This window comes from Propithecus coquereli, unplaced genomic scaffold (assembly GCF_000956105.1).
Source record: "Propithecus coquereli isolate 6110/MARCELLA unplaced genomic scaffold, Pcoq_1.0 Scaffold1, whole genome shotgun sequence".
NCBI lineage: Eukaryota > Metazoa > Chordata > Mammalia > Primates > Indriidae > Propithecus > Propithecus coquereli.
The window spans coordinates 3,246,884-3,252,401 of NW_012133857.1; the positions used below are offsets into that span (position 1 = coordinate 3,246,884).

The 5,518-nt window shown below is 46.2% G+C and overlaps 1 pseudogene; it reads left to right on the forward strand.

The window, feature by feature from the left end:
- LOC105813356 overlaps positions 1–4,011 on the forward strand; it is a 27,632-nt pseudogene extending 23,621 nt beyond the window's left edge.
- Positions 4,012–5,518: the final 1,507 nt, after the last annotated feature.

Sequence of the window (5,518 nt, forward strand, 5' to 3'; positions counted from 1 at the left end):
CCCTTTTTCCTAAGGACCTGAGCCCTGACTTTGGGCTGGGCAAAAAGCAGCCAGAATAGGTACTACATTCCCCAGGTTCATTTGCTGCTAGAAGCCAAAGTGTGACAATGTTTTGGACACAGGAGCTGAGCAGAAGTGCCCCATGCAGCTCAGGAAGGGTGTCCTAAAGGGAGGACGGTGCCATTCTCACCCCATTCCCCATCCAGCCAGTCTCCAGGTCCCATGAATCCATCCTCTCCTTGTTTCTATGACCCCTTTTTGGCCCAGGAAGCCCCCTCCCAGACAACGTCCCAGTCTCACTGCCCTCCCTTCCAGACCCTTGGTGCACGCCCAGCAAACTGCGGTTTCTGACAGGCTCTGCTCTTCTTGCACTTCCTTCACCCTGCTCTGTCCGCCTCCCCCCGTCCCCACCCAGGCTTTGAGATCAGACAGAGCTGGGGTCAGTCTTGATCCAACTCCCACCTGTGTGCTGCTCTGGCCTCTTCAATCTGGGCTTCAGTTTTCTTTTCTGTGAAATGGGCACAGCAGTGCCTGCAAAGTTACTGTAAAATTAGATAAGATACTGTGTGTGTAGCCTGGGGATGTCCTCCCCTCCTGAAGGGAGAGGCTGATGTAACTCTTAAAGGGGAAGACGGGGAAGGAGAGGGTGAGGAGGAAGCCTGAGTTCCACTGGGCAGGGTGGAAGTACCAACAGCTCGGGTCCTGGAGAATGGGGAAGAGGAGGTCACGCTGCAGAAGTGCTTGGGGGATGAGTGACAGCATGAGGACCTGTAAGCCCTTGGTGTGGCCTGCCTGCATTGAGCAGCTACGTGAGTGGCCCAAGAGCCCCTGCAGGCACTGTCAGAGCGCTGCTCCTGGTTTCCCTGACTGGAAAATGGGGAGCATTTACCCCACAAGGATCCGTGAGGGCTAAGTGACCTAGTAGATGCAAGGTGCTGTGCCCACACACCATTGTCACTGCTATTGAACAACACGGCACTGGGCCCACAAGGAGCCTAGATGGAGAGAGATTTGTAGAGTGATGAGGTGGAGAGACAGCAGGAGGGAGGGTGCTCCCCCAGCCCACAGACCCCTATCGTCACAGCATTCCCCATACAGTGCTGCTGTCATCTGACTCTATTACCCTTCCTGGCTTGGACCACCTTGAAGGTGGGAACAGATCTGATTCTACTATGTCCCCAGGACCCTACACCCAGGAAGACCTAGAAAGTGTTCACCAATGTCAAATACTCAACACACACCTGCTTGGCACGTGGTTAACACTCAATATCAGCATTACCCTAAGGAAGCTCCCTCAGGAATATAAGAGGGCTGCCAGGATCCGGCATCACACCACATCCAGACATGGCAACATCCAGAAGAAGAAGAGTTGCAGAGAGACAGGCTCTCCCTGTGTCCTTCCAAGGACTAAAGACATCTTTCTTGGAAGGCTCCTCGGCAGACAGCTCCCCCCATCCCATGGCTGGGGTTGTCTCGTGGCCATTCCTGGCCCATGGCTGGTGAGAGCAGTGGGGCAGTCAGGCCTGTGCACACTCATCCTTCAGGGTCTGCTGGATGTCAGGAAGTCGACTGCCTCAACTTCTTTCAGATAAAATAGAAAGGTCTCAGCAACTGCCTGGTTGGTTTTTTCTCTGGTGATGATGGCTTTCTTCCCTTCATCCACTTTGGATGAGCTAGGGTCTGACAGAGCCAAAGTCCTGTCATTTGCAACAATGTGGATGGAACTGAAGGACATTATGTTAAGCAAAATAAGCTGGGCACAGACACACAAATTTTACATGTTCTCACTCAAATGTGGGGGCTAAAAATTAAAGCAATTGAACACATGGAGATAAAGAGTAGAACGATGGTTACCAGAGGCTGGAAAGGGAAGCAGGGGGGTGGGGATAGCGTGGGGATGGTTAATGAGTACAAAAATACAGTTATATAGAATGAATAAGATCTAGTATTTGATAGCACAACAGTTACTATAGTCAACAATAATTTATTGTAAATTTTAAAATAACTAAAAAAGTGGAATTGAAATGTTTCCAACACAAAGAAATGATAAATGCTTGAGGTGATGGATACCCCCCCCTCCAAAAAAAAGGATCACACTGGATAATCCCTACATGGAAAACTGTGATGAGAACGTCCCATGGCCGAACATCTTCAAGGTGGCGGAAGTGGGCAGCAAGATCTATGTGGATGATAGACTTATTTCTATCAGAAATTGAAGCAGAAAAGTGCTGGCTTTCTGGTAACAGAGGTAGAAAATGATGACACCTTGGGTGGAAAGAAGGGCGTGAACCTTCCTGGTACAACTGTGAACCCGGCTGCTGTGTCAGAAAAGGACATTCGGGATCTGAGGTTTGGGGTAGAGCAGGATGTAGATATGGTGTTCGCGTCTTTCATCTGCAAGGCATTTGATGTCCATGAAGTTAGGAAGGTCCTGGGAGAGAACCTGGTAGAGGTTCAAACTCCTGGGCTCAAGCAATATTCCAGCCTCAGCCTCCTGAGTAGCTGGGACTACAGACGTGCACCACCACACCTGGCTAATTTTTCTATTTTAGTAGAGATGGGGTCTCACTCTTGCTTAGGCTGGTCTCGATCTCCTGACCTCAAGCAATCCTCCCACCTCAGCCTCCCAGAGTGCTAGAATTATAGGCGTGAGCCACCACATCTGGCCAATCTCTCCATATTTTTTTAATAAAAGTTGACAACATACTGTGTCTAGACTTCTAAGTCCTAAGAATATTTTTAAACCTAACTTTACATTATGAATATTTTTACGTCATTGAAAATTTTCTCATAAATGCCATTTTAATACATATTACCTCCTCATACAGAAGTGTCTATGTTTATTTAATTGCTTCCTTATTTTGGAATTTGGGTTGACTGTAATTTTTTTCTATTATAAATAATGTTGTAAAAATACATTGTAACATATATTTTTAAATATTTCAACATTTCTTGAGATTCTTAGATGTAAAATTAATGACTCAAAGTATATACGTGTTTCTAAGATTTTTGATAGTCCCTGTCAAATTGCTTTCAGAAAGGTTGCAACAGTTTTTCTCCCACTGAAAGATCTAAGACCCTGCCAGCAGAGAAAGGAAAGAGCATCATGATAATCAGCAAAATCAAGAATCATGAGGGAGTTTGGGGGTTTGACAAGATCCTGGAAGTCTACAATGTGCTTATGGCAGCTCATGGTGATGTAGGCATTGACATTCCTGTAGAGAAGGTCTTCCTGCAGGAACCATCATCAGAAGATGATTATTAGGTGGTGCAATCAAGCCTGGAAGTCTGTCACTTGTGCTATGTGGATGCTAGAGGGCATGATCAAGAAGTCCCACCCCACCCAGGCTGAGGGCAGTGATAGGGCCAATGTGGTCCTGGATGGAGCTGATTGCATCATGCTGTCTAGAGAAACAGCCAAAGGGTACTATACTCTGGAGGCTGTTCTCATGTAGCACCTGACTGCTGGTGAGGCAGAGGCTGCCATCCACCACCTGCAATTATTTAAGAAGCTCCATTGCCTGGCACCTATTACCAGCAACCCCACAGAAGTTGCTGCCATTGGCACGTGGAGGCTTCCTTCAAGTGCTGTAGTGTGTCTACAATTGTCCTCAGTAGGTCTGGCAGGTCTGCTCAGGAGGTGCCCAGGTAGTGCCCACGTTCCCCCATCATTGCTGTCACACAGAATCACCAGACAGCTTGCCAGGCCCACCTGTACCACAGCACCTTTCCGGTGGTATGTGAGGACCCAGGCCAGGAGGCCTGGAAGAGGCCTAGTATTTGATCTAGTATTTGATAGCACAACAGTTACTATAGTTGACAATAATTTATTGTAAATTTAAAAATAACTAAAAAAGTGGAATTGAAATGTTTCTAACACAAAGAAATGATAAATGCTTGAGGTGATGGATACCCCCCCCCCAACCAGATGTGGACCTCTGGGTGAACTTGGCCATAATTGTTGGCAAGTCCTGCGGAATGCAGAATGAGGAGGTCTCAGCACTTGTCTAATCACAGTCTCAGAAGATGAGGGTGGGCAGGCTAAGATGGCCCCAAAGATTCCTGCTTCCTGGTGTTCACGCCCCTGTGGGATTACCTCTCCTTGAGTATGGGCAGGACTCATCTCTTCCTTCCAATCAACAGAGTATAGAAAAGGCGATGGGATCCCATTTCTGTTGATTATGTCACGTAAGGTTGTAACTTCCGTCTTACTGGCAGACTCTCTCACAAGACTCTCTCCCCACAAGTTGTGATCAAGAATGGCAGCTGGTGCATCTTGGAAACTCACACTCGGTGCTTGAAAAAAGTGTACGGGAACAGGAAAAGGTGAAAACTGCCTTGAGTCTTAACCTGAAGAAGTGAGAAGGAGTTGTTTCCTGGTGGGGAGAGGATAGGGCAAGAAATGGATAAGATATCCATGGCATCTCTAATGTTTCAGAGCCATGGAACAAACAAAAGATTGAAAAGGATGAAGAGGTCATATTTGAAAGAGAATCTGAAGAGAAACAGGATGAGGCGTTAAGCCAAGAGATTTCCAAGGCCAAGTGCACTCACAAACTTTTGCTCCCTGGTGTGAAAGACTAATCATAGCAATGAGCTGACATCTTAACAGGTGGGGCTCCATTCCTCGGTCCGGAGGCAACCGCTAATGTCACTTTGGCAGGATGCCATTGATGGAGAAATATAATTTAAAAAACTAAACTCTTCTCCCAACCCAGAAAAACCTCTCCAAAAATGTGGTTAAAGGAGGGAAAACAATTTTATTACTGAATAAGCATTAAACATGTCACACACCATGTGCTTAGATTGCAAAGACAGAAAGGAGATGCCACCCATTACATGCATGTTCTCAGGGTAAACAATAAGTAGTCCTCAAGTAAGAGGGCTTCACAGCATCTTTTGTCACACACAGTTGTCCTAATTTTATTATGAAAATTGGAGAGGCCCTCTGTGTTGGTTTTATCTGGAGATGAAACAAACCTTTTTGCAATTGGAACAAAGTGCCCCCTTGGCCACCAAAGTTAGTCTTTTCCCTCTCACAGGAACTGAGAGACAGAGGCGCTCTCTCCCCTGATGTTTGCATTTCAAGAAGGTGGCTTCCAGGTCCTAGAGGAATCATTCCTGAGCTATGAGACTGTTGAAGGCTTATTTAGTGATTACAAAGATTTAGATCCATCATCATGAAGATTTGGGAGCTTTTTCCCAAGCCTGAGGATTTTTTGAACCTCTTCTACCAGGTTGCTCTATTAGTATACCATTATGGCCTGGAACTTTGTAACTTCTCCACTGTCTGACTTAACCAGAAAGTTCCTTGCTTCCTGTGACAGGTCAGGACCAAGTCTCCACGGGGATGCAATATTGTGCAGCACAATAGTACACATCACCCCAGTGCTGAAGGGCTTGCTTTATGAAAGGTATTATTTCTTCTTTTATGTTAATAAGAAAACCTCTTATTTTACATGTTGCTCACAATTAGTTTTCTTATTGACTCTGTTGGACTGCCTCTTCTTGTAGAGAC